Below are 12,210 nucleotides of genomic sequence, written 5' to 3' on the forward strand. Positions count from 1 at the left end.
CTGGGAAACTAAAGATGGAGATAACACAGATTATTAAATTCATAAGAGAGCAATGTATAACCAAAAATCAATCCTCCAGCTCTCGCACCATGTACAAAGCATTCCATAGCCAGGAAATTCAAAGCATTCAGTTATTTATGAAGAAAAAAAATTCATGTTATTTAAGAACAATAAAAAAAATCCAGTTACAAACAATAGCAATATATTTAAATTTGTGTCATTTATGAAGAAAAAAATTAAGTTCTCAGTCCATTTTCAATTAGTGCACAATTTAATGAATACAATTATTAAAAAATTTGCAGTAGTGTTAGTATCCAAACGTGGAATAAACAACATTGAGATATCAAATGCACAACAATTTAATAGCAAATAAGCCACAAGCACGAAAGATAAACGACACATAATATTTAACGTGGTTCGACTCCACCATTGAGCCTACGTCCACGGAGAGAAACCTGTTCTTTATTATGAGAGGAAAATCCTATACAAGAATATAACTTGAACCCATGTCCAACCCTTGTATATCATCTTTCATCTCTCATGAACCCTCTCTCACACCCCATGTATAAGGCTACATAATGCCCCTTGTGTCTCCTTGTGTGTCTCTTGTGTAGTATGACAACTCACCTATTTATAGAGAACATTACTGCCAAACAACTAAATAACAATTGGAAACCAATACTATTTTCTAAACTTATATAAAGTAGAAAATAGTATATAATTCTAGCTAAATAGGGTTTTACTTGACTACTATTTCAAATAACTAAATCCAAGGAAACTAGTTACTTAACTTACTTCTCACACCAAATAGGAATCTTGACTAAAAGAAATTAAACCAATTTCCTAACAAATCTCCACGTTGGCGAATATTTCTTTTAGCAAACACAGCAAACCATCCAAAAACTCCATTTGCCTTTTCCCACCAAGTACCTTGGTGCCTAGCTACACACCCGAATCAATACAGTCCTGACACTAAATTGATTCAATCGACAAATGAACATGTGTAGTTATCCCGAGTCCAACCTCCAGTTGGCTTGTGAGAAGGTGCCTCAATTCACCATTTCCCTTTGCAGGATTTTTTCTCACCACCACTGGCAATCTGAGATTCCCTTCTGTGAGCTCTAACCCTAACCATTGAGGCAATCAAGTGGTAAAATCACCATACTTCTTTCAATCCTCAGGACTGTCTCGCCACATGTGGTTTCCAAAACTCCACCTAAAACGAAAAACTCGTACCTGTCAGAGTTTTCTGGCGCATAGAAATTAGATCTCCTTGTTTCTTTGGGACACGTACCACACCACTCAAAAAACATAACCAAAATCTAAAATCCACCGGGATGAAGTATCAACCGTTGGAGGTGTGAGAAAGTTTCTACCGATTCACGTTCAAAATCAACATTGGACTCCACCTTTTCCTTGACTCTTGAATCACCTGCCCAGATCCACCGTCAAACATCTCCATACTTTTCGACTTTTCATCCTTCATCATCAATGCTTTTTGCCAAGCCATTAAAACAAGGATGCCACCCATTAAATTGTTCAATTGGTGACAACTACCAATCCACTTGATCTCAATAGTTAACCAGGATCCAATCTTGAACAACCAATCTCTTGATCCAACCATTCATTTTGTTAGGATCCAAGTGTTTGAGAGCAACCCAATCTCGCAACCAGGCTCTGATACTACTTGTTAGGATCCAACCGTGGAATAAACAATATTGAAATATCAAATGCACAACAATTTAATAGTAAATAAGCCATAAGCGCGAAAGATAAACGACACACAATATTTAACGTGGTTCGACTCCACTATTGAGTCTACGTCCACGGAGAAAAACCTGTTTTTTATTATGAGAGGAAAACCCTATACAAAAATACAACTTGAATCAAATCCCAACCCTTGTATACCGTCTTTCATCTCTCAAGAACCTTCTCTCACACCCTATGTATAAGGCTACATGATGACCCTTGTGTCTCCTTGTGTGTCTCTTGTGTAGTATGGCAACCCACCTATTTATAGAGAATATTATTGCCAAAAAACCAAATAACAATTGGAAACCAATACTATTTCCTAAACTCATATAGAATAGAAAATAGTATCTAATTCTAGTTAAATAGGGATTTACTTGACTACTATTTCAAGTAACTAAATCCAATTAGAAAATTAGTTACTTCCCACACCAAATAGGAATCTTGACTAAAAGAAATTAAGCCAATTTCCTAATACTTAGAACTTGAATTTTCAATAACTATGTCCTTTAAAGGTTTCTTAATTTCAAATATTTTTATTGCATATTTTATCACATGTTTCAACAACGTTTGTTAGCCCCGGTGCAACCCAATGAGTACAAACAATTTCACAATGATGCACAAAGATATATCAAATTTAAGCACAATAAGGAAAACTTAATTAAAGAGAAAAGATAAGAAATGCAAACCAAATATCAATCCAATAGCCTCTTCAATTGATGGCGATGCTAACCAAGATGTACAAGTGAAGGCTCACTCCTTCCTCACCCCAAACACACTTTGGTTGAGCCAAGGAGTTTTACAACTATTCTAGTTAACCCTCAACAACCTACACTTGAAAGATCACTCACCCAATTAAGAACTATTTTATACAAATGAGGCAACCTTCACCAAGGTTTTACCACTTCAAGTGATAGGTTCACCTTCACCAAGGTTTTACTCTTGCTAGAGAGTAACCTTCACTTGAGCAACCTCACAACCCAACTTCCCTAACCCTTTATACAACCAACAAAGAATCTTTCTACTCAAAAATCTCACTTGTAAGCTTGTATTTTGTGTTGGCAAAAGTCTCTTGTCTTCTTGTGCTTTGGGGTCTTTATAGAAGGTGAGAAATGGCTCCAAAAGGCTCTCCAACGGTCAAATATTAAATGCTGTCAAAACTAGCCGTTGGCCTGTCGGACGTCCGAACCACCTGTCGAGCGTCCGAACCCAGCGTCCGAACCACCTGTCGGACGTCCGAACCCTGCGTCCGAACGTAGTCAGAGAGTCATCAAATCTTTGCGAAATTTCTCGGACGTCCGATGCGATTGATGTGCGTCCGATGCGTGCGTCCGTTGATATTCTTCATCCTTTCGGACGTCCGATAGCTTCCTTTCGGACGTCCCACATGAGTGCCCTGTTTTTGCTTCTTCTTTTGTGCCACAAGAATCTGTTCTAACAAATTGCTCACATAAAAACATTAGCCCAAATCTACATTTTGGTTTGTTAATCATCAAAACCAAGGATTGATCGACCAAGGTCAACAACGTTAAAGTGATGTTTCTTTCGGTAGGAAATATGGATAACTAATTATTAGAGTTAAATTACCATATATCTTGAACCAAGTTACAAATAGATTATGGCCCAAGGTTTTAGAGGTCCTGAAATTTAATCCCCTTTCCCTTTTCTATTTTTTATATCCCATATTTTCTCTGCTAGAAATTTTTTTTAAAAAAAGTTACGAATATATTATGAAGAAACCTTTTGATTCACTAAAAGCATAAACAACATAAGGAATCTTGAAAATTACTTGATGCTAGAAATTAGAATATCACATTTTTGTATCATTAAATTGAAAAGAAAAAAAAAAGAAGAAATATATTTAGCCAATGGCCACTCGATGAAAATTTCAAAAATCTCACTTGCCTCCCTTACTGTAAAATTTTTATGTCATTTGATATCCATTTCAAAATATAATAATAAAAAAATCATTTTGCGAGAGAGAATATAATATTATTCCAAATTTACCCTTTTGTTGTCTTACTGTTTAATATAGAAACTTTTTTTTCAACTAGCCCTTTAATTTATTAATATATAAAAATAAAGGAAGGAAGAGGACTAAACCAAAACCTCCAATACATGGTGATAAAAGGAAAAATACAAATAAAAGAGGAGTACCATTCCTAACATATATATTAATTTAAAAAAACTTGAGTATATTAATAATAATTTAATAACAAAATTCAAAAGTATGAAGGTTTAATTCTTATGGGACAATATATGCATTTTTGGAAACACTAAGAGTTTCTATTTCAAAGTTTATTTGAAGTTTTTGCAAGTTACAAAAGTATACTGCAAAATATATTGAGTTAATTTAAGGAATTTTATAAATTGTTTGCCTTTTCATTTTATAGTTTTTTCCTTCATTATTATAAACTATTTAGAGTTATTTTTACAAGCATACGAAATTATTTATAATTTTAAATATCTTAATATTTTTTGTCCAAACCAATCACAAAAAAATTATTAAAGGGTTTTTCAATTAATGTATTATGACAATTAAAAGTCCACAAGGAAAGAAAATAAATTTAGAATGAGATTATATATTTTTCCAAAAAATGAATTTTTAGGGTAAAATATAGAAATGTCCCTTTGAGATTAAGTGAACATAAAAAAAAACCTTCTATAGTTTCAAAACATATATTTCCGTAGTTCGTGGTTTGAACTAATTTAAAAAAGCAACGGAAATCATCTGAATTAACGGGTTTAAAATACACGTGCTTCTTTTTGTGAGTGTTTGTACTGGAAACAAATAAATTTTTAGTTGATATAACTACTATACCCTTAGAATTATAATACATAAAAGTCTCTTGTGGTTAAACAAACATACATAAAAAAAGTTCCTTATGATTTCAAATCATACAATCTACTGTCTCATTATTTGATCTAATGTGAAAAATCAACAAAAATTATTTAAATTAATGAGTTTGAGATTGCTTGACATGGAAAATAAATTTTTAAATCAAATTTTAGCTAATATACCTATTAAATCTCTCAGAACTCATGAAATTTTCAAAAACAATCCAAAACTCCCAAATGCAACTCATCTTATTTTTATACATAAATAAATAATTAAAATTCCCAAATAAAACTCACCTTATTTCTATACACAAAATAAGTAAATAAATAAAAACTTTCAAATATAACTTATCTTATTCTTATGTACAAAATGAATAAATAAAAGCAACATGTAATCATACGGGTATTTTCCATAGGTTAACTTAATCACTGGGAATTTCTTCGTAAGTTTGCTTAATAGGATGATTGTTAGACGGTCTTTTATTGTGTGTGTGTGTCTATATATATATTACGGTAATTGTGTCATTTCGTTCGCCTATGTTAGTTTTGCTGATTTCGGTTGCTGTTCAAATTAGTTCAAATCATGAGAGATTAAAATGTATGATTTGAAACTATAAGGGGCATTTTCGTAGATTAGCTTAACTATAGGGGGCTTGTTTGTATTTTACCTAAATATTTAAATACCTTGGAGAGGGTGGTATAAGTTAAAAAAAAAAATTACTGAGTCTGCGTTTCATTCTTCTTTCCTCCCTCCTCTTCAAATTTCACCCCTACATGAAAGCCTACTCGTCTTCTTAGCCATTTTATCTTTTCTTCTCCTTCTCTTGAATCTCTGCCACCTACTTGCTGTTTAGTGAAGAGTCTTCCAAGAGAGAATTTTGGGTTAAAAATTGATTTGTTATTTCTGTCTTTCTGTGCAATTTCTCATAAATTGGATACGGGTAAGTTTTTTTCCCCCATTAATTTGTTTATACCCTAAGTCTCCGAAAATCATGGTGACAGGTGTCACTTTGTTTTTCTTGCTCTGTTGGTTTCAAAAGTAATGCTTTTTTTTCTTTTTTTTTTCTTTTTTACCATTTTCAATGTGTTTCCAGTTGCTTTAAAATGCCATGGGTTGAGGGCATGTTGTTCATGAAAAAAAATATGGAAGAAAGTTAACGGAGGATGTTAGATTCTTGTATTTTGAAGGAATTACCTGGATAAAATTATCAAACAGTTAATTCTCTAGTTTCTTTTGGCTTACATTGAACAAACCATGGTTTTTTTTTTATTGTTTCAGATCATTAGTGTCGTTGAGCACTTGAGCTTTAGCTTTATCCTTGCCTAATCTTTTTGCAATGGCTGTATGATATTTCGGTGGCCGTTCAATTACTTTTTCTTTTTCCAAATTATTATCTTGTAGAAGTTTTGCTTTCATTTATTATCTTTTTCTTTGAGTATTGTTGGTTGAGAAATTTTTTAAAGATGAAGCCACTGAAGAAAAGGGAGAAAGGTCTAGAATAGTAAGCTAGTGTTACTACAATTGAATGGCAGTTTCTTTCAGTAGTATGTGTTTTGTACATAGTCGAAGCGGGTAAAGAGAATAGTTTAAATGCAACATTTTTTCCCCTAACAAAGATAAGCATTTGCTATATACCAGGCATCTTTTGTTGGAGCTATGGCAATAGCTGACTTGGTGAAGACGACCTTGGGACCTAAGGGAATGGTACAATAAAACCTGTCTTCGTATAGTGCACCATTTGAGCATATGCAATTTCTGTATTTTCTCGCTTACTTTATAGTTCTGCTTTGCAAGAAACAATTTTACAATCAACAGGCAGAGGAAGAAGTGTTACAGTTACAAATAATGGTGCCACCATCTTGAAGTCCCTCCATATTGGCAACCCAGCTGCGAAAGTCCTTGTTGGTATCCTTATTGTTTGTTTCTTAGGCTCTTCTCAGTCTTATTATGTTGCTAATTCCACAAGGTTCTTCCCTTGTACTACTTTTTGTTGTGGAGTGCTATGTGTATTGATGAATATGCTGTTGAGGATATGTGATCTTTTTGGAGCATTAATTATTAATGATATCATTAAATAGTTATGCCAAGGAATTAATTTAACAATGGCATATGGTATTGTTCCTTTAATTCCATCATATAGACATCTCAAAAGTTCAGGATGATGAAGTAGGTGATGGGACTGCTTCAGTTGTTGTTTTGGCTGGGGAGCTTCTACTGGAGGCAGAAAAACTGGTGAACACTAAAACTGGTGAAGTAGGCTCTTCTCAGTCTTATTATGTTGCTAATTCCACAAGGTTCTTCCCTTGTACTACTTTTTGTTGTGGAGTGCTATGTGTATTGATGAATATGCTGTTGAGGATATGTGATCTTTTTGGAGCATTAATTATTAATGATATCATTAAATAGTTATGCCAAGGAATTAATTTAACAATGGCATATGGTATTGTTCCTTTAATTCCATCATATAGACATCTCAAAAGTTCAGGATGATGAAGTAGGTGATGGGACTGCTTCAGTTGTTGTTTTGGCTGGGGAGCTTCTACTGGAAGCAGAAAAACTGGTGAACACTAAAATTCATCCAATGACAATCATCTCAGGTCAGTTTTAATTTATCTTTTGCCCTATAGTTATAAATATTTTAACACTACTTGAAACAATTGGAAGTTTGCTATTTTTCTTTTAGCAAACCAAAATTCCAGAAATTGGTGATTGCAATTCCACAATTTTGGTTGCTTTTCTTCCTTAAATCTTGTAGTTTTGTAGGTGATCTTAGGTACTTTTTCATTTCTTTGCACCGTTTATGAGACATTCAATGGTTAGAACTCTATGATATATCTTTCTACATTGGACTTTCTTTATGATGGACTAGACTGGCTATTGTTGCTTATTGTGACATTGGAGTTTATACTCTTTACTTTTTCTGTTGATCATGCAGTCCTATCTCTTACATGAACTAGAATGGTATAAAGATGTTGACAAAGCTCGTATTATTATGCTAATAACGTTTTAATGATGATTAGATGTTAATGGAACCTTCTTTTGTTGCATCTATTTTCTTAATTTGATGCAATTCTATTGGTTCTTCTAGTTTATAGGCAAAGCTCAAAGTTTGAATGTCTTATTGAATATTGCACATGTGGTTGTGATGTCTTTATTTTACTCTCTTTTTTGTCCTTGGATAAGAAGCATTAGGTTACCTATTTCTCCTCACTCAAGGTAATTTGGTTAAGCACGCGTGCTCAGTTTTCATCTTAATTTTGTTTACTCTTTCAATAGGCTATCATATGGCAGCTGAATGTGCTTGGAACGCATTGTTGGAGAAGGTTGTGGACAATTAACAAGATGCAGGTATTAGTGTTACTGCTTGGGCTCTTATTAGATATAGTTGTTGTGCTTAATATTTGAGTGATTCTACAACCTATGGCCTAGTCTATTCCATTACTTGATTTTGACCTTATGACTTCAAACTTAATCTGGTTCTTCATCATTTACTTATTGATCCATTTGTGACATGAGACGGGCTCATATTACATTGGTGCTCCAACAAGTGGTGATTGGTTCTTCTTAATATCAATTATCAGTTTTATCTCTTTTTTTCTTTTTTTTTTCTTTCATAGTTTTTAATTTTGCTCCTGTTGGACTCTGCAGAAATATTCAAATTAGATTTAATGAAGATTGCAATGACTACTTTGAATTCCAAAATTTTGTCTCAATACAAGGAACATTTTGCAAACATAGCTGTTGATGCTGTCATGAGGCTAAAGGTAAATATACCTTCGGTGGGTTGGAGTTTTGGTTTATGTAATCTTTTATGCTTTTTCTGACAATTTGATTCTAAATGACAGGGCAGTACAAATGTGGAGGCTATTCAAATCATAAAAAAAACCTGGAGGTTCACTAAAGGATTCAGTTTTAGATGAGGGGTAGGCTATTCAATTTTATCTTTTTGCTACTTTTTAAAACCTTTTTCTTGTTTGTTTATTTGTTTTTCTTCTTTTTCCTTTTTCCCGAGGATTGGGGATAGTGACTTTTGGTTAGGCATTGGGAACACCATCGCCAAGTTTTGGATCTTATTGCTGGTTGGACTAAATTCCTGGATTTTTGCTGCTTAAAGGATGCATGCATAGATGGTGACTGTTAGGTCTGGTTCCAAGAAATTGATAAACGAGAATAATAGGATTCTTGACAACTCAATAATGACAATAATAAAATAAATAAATCAAACTGAGAAACACGAAATCTACGTGGTTCAGTCTAATTGATCTACGTTCACGGGTGAAGGGGTAGTAGATTTACTATAACAAAAAGAGAGTACAAAATCCTAAGAAATAATTCCCGGGTCCAAAAGGCACTTAAAATTGAAAACACAAAAGAGTCTAAATATCACTAAATGCTTAATGGTCCAAAGACCCATGACTTGCTCTTTTGGTTTGATGCCAAACCCAAAACTCTTCTTAGACTGGGGTGTGGGTCCTCCAAAACTCTCTTTGGACTGGTACTTGAATTGGTGCCTTTAGCATGATTAAACTCACTTAAGTTCACTATATTTATAACTATCAAAAGGAGATACTTCTTTATAAAAGTTTCGATGTGGGATACAAAGACACACTAAACAAATCTCCACTTTGGCGTGTATCCAACATCGATAAATAATAGACAAATAGCAAACAAGCTCCACCTTCTCCATAAAAGTTCCAACGGATCTCAACGAACTACAAAAGTCCTAACGAACCACAACGAGTCACCAACGAATCAAGATGCAAAAGGCTCAACAGGTTCCAACGGGTCAAATCTCACAAAAGGTTCAACAGATCCCAACGGGTTAAAAAACACGAACATAGTAATCTTGTTTCACCTTCTTCTCAAAACCCTTAACGAGTTTTAACGGACCAAATAACTCTTCTTGAAAACCCAACTGAACTTTAACGAAAATTTTTTTCTTGACTCTCTGTAGCATTCAAAACCTGTTATTGTCATCAGAAACCCAAAATTTGACGCTTTGATACCAATTTGTTAGGTCGGGTCTCAAGAAATTGATAAACGAGAATAATAGGGTTCTTGATAACTCAATAATGATAATAATAAAATAAATAGATCAAACAGAGAAACACGAAATTTACGTGGTTTGGTCTAATTGACCTACGTCCATAGGCGAAGGGGTAGTAGATTTACTATAACAGAAAGAGGGTACAAAAGAGAGAGTACAAAACCCTAGAAAATAATTTCCAGGTCCAAAAGGTACCTAAAACTGAAAACACAAAAGAGTCTAAATATCACTAAATGCTTTATGACCCAAAGGCCTATGACTTGCTCTTTTGGTTTCTCCTCTCAGATTGGGGCGCCTTCCAAAACTCTCTTTGGACCGGTGCACATGACACTTGGATTGGTGCTCTTAGCACGATTAAACTCACTTAAGTTCACTATATTTATAACTACCAAGAGGAGTTATTTCTTTAAAAAGTCCCGATGTGGGATACAAAGACACACTCAACAGTGACTGCAGAAGAGAAATCTTGTTATTCATGTATAAGTTGTTAAAGAAAAATTCCTTTAACTGCTACCTTATGCATGTACTCTATTTTAAAACTTCATTTGTAGTTTTGTATAGGGGCTGAGGTCTATTCTATTGTGTGTTATTGGTGTTTAATATGGTCATTTCCTATATCTTTGAAGAAAAGATTGATTTTCCTCTTTATTGGTTTTCATATTCTTTTGTGCACAAGCTACTCCAAGCTCTTCCTACTTTTTTGTTTGCAAATGCTAAATTTAGAGATTTGTATTCGCCTTTGCTTGTCTTGCTGCTAAATTATTGAAGTCCTGAAAACCTCTTTCTGGACTCTTTCTATAGCATACTGCCTCTTATGTTGTAGATTTGTTTTGGAAAAGAAAATTGGTATTGATCAATCAAAGAGAATTGAGAATGCAAAGATTTTAGTGGCTAATATTGCAACGGACACAGACAAAGTGAAAATCTATGGGGCACACGTGCATGTTGATTCAATGTCTAAAGTAGCAGATATTAAAGGGTCTGAAAAGGAGAAGATGAGAGAGAAGGTGCAGAAGATTATTACTTATGGGAAAAATTGTTTGCTGGTGCTGGAGTACTTGCAATAGAGCATTGATGGGATTGAGTGACTTGCACTCATTATTGGTGCCTCAACCTTTGACAATCCTGAGTCCGTTAAGCTTGGACACTGTAAACTTATTGAGGAAATTATGACTGGTGAGGACAAATTGATCCACTTTTCTGGTTGTGAAATGGGTCAGGCTGTACAATTGTACTCAGGTGCAAGGTACGTATCTTGACAAATTTATGTTGTTTTACTGCTAAATATTTTCATCTGCTGTGCAATAGGTGATGTTGCCTTGTTGCCTTGCAGAAGACAGAAAAATTTTAGTCTAAGTATACTTTTGGGGCAAAATATTCAAAACTAGCCCTGGGACTGGTTGGGTTTAGCCAAGTTCCAAAACCATTTACTAGCCCAAGGGTTGAGGCCATGTCACTTCCAATACCTATATCTTTCTATTGCATGCTTTTTCATAGCTGTCAATTTTTTTAATGGAGATAGTTAACTTATTCTTGAAAGATCTCTTTCTTACAATTTTTGTCTCAGCTCCATATTTTTCCCTCTAGTTCTTTTGGATGATCTCTTTTGTCTAGCCTTCTCTTGTGCCTTGCATCATCTACTTGAGTTTATTTGCACCATCTTTTGGCAAGTCAACTTACAGATTTGAATTTCATGCACTTTTCCTACCATCTGATAATAAACTGGCACTTTAGTTTAGCCTGCATTAGCAAGTTTTGTCTGAACAAAGTGAATTATAAGCATGTATTTACTAGTTAGAACCAAAAACTTGCATATTTGGCAGGGAAATGCGAAATGTGCTAGTTTACTACATTGGATGGTTAACTTCAAAAGTTGAATCTTCCATGTCAATCTTTACACTAGTATATATGACAGGCAGAGCTCTTGGGACCAGTTCAGGGAAATGATAATGGATGTGTTTGCTTTCCTGTTTGGTATTTGCTTGCATAGACTATAAGCACATTTATGCTGTTTTCCTCTTTTGATTGGTTAGCATTTGCCTGTGGTATGATATCATGCTGCTATATTATAATAGTGATTTTGTCAGCTATCTGTTATGGCCAGTATCAGTTCAAGCTTCATGCACAAGCTACCAAGATGAGTCAGCAAGGGAATGAGCAACGGAAATGTGATCACAGGGGAAGGATCACGTGGCTGAGCATTGTTACAACAGAATTGGGAAGTTAGTTATTTGGCGGGAAAATTAGTTAGTCATTTGCAGATTGTTTCTTGAGCTGAAAGTTATGATCTGTATTGTAGACACCAAATTTTTGGTGTAATTTCTTTTACTTTTTATTCTCATTTGTCGTGGTTGCTTTTAGTTTTTTTAGTTTATAGTTTTTATTTTTAAGTTTTAGCATAGAAAAATCATGAAAAAGAGAAAAAAAAAAAAAAAAAGGAAAATTGTTCACAAAAATACGTTCAAATTCAATCTTTTGGCATTTTGGTTTATTTTTGTTCATTTATTTTGAAAAAAAGGAAAAAAGGAAGAAAATGATGGAAAATGATGAAAAATGAAAGAAAAGATCGACAATG

At 34.0% G+C, this 12,210-nt stretch overlaps 1 pseudogene; it reads left to right on the forward strand.

The window, feature by feature from the left end:
- The first annotated feature begins 5,579 nt into the window (after positions 1 to 5,579).
- The window catches only part of LOC113714054 (T-complex protein 1 subunit beta-like), a 34,423-nt pseudogene continuing 27,792 nt past the window's right edge, over positions 5,580 to 12,210 (forward strand).

The sequence above is a fragment of the Coffea arabica genome, chromosome 10c (genome assembly GCF_036785885.1).
Source record: "Coffea arabica cultivar ET-39 chromosome 10c, Coffea Arabica ET-39 HiFi, whole genome shotgun sequence".
In the NCBI taxonomy this organism is placed as follows: domain Eukaryota; kingdom Viridiplantae; phylum Streptophyta; class Magnoliopsida; order Gentianales; family Rubiaceae; genus Coffea; species Coffea arabica.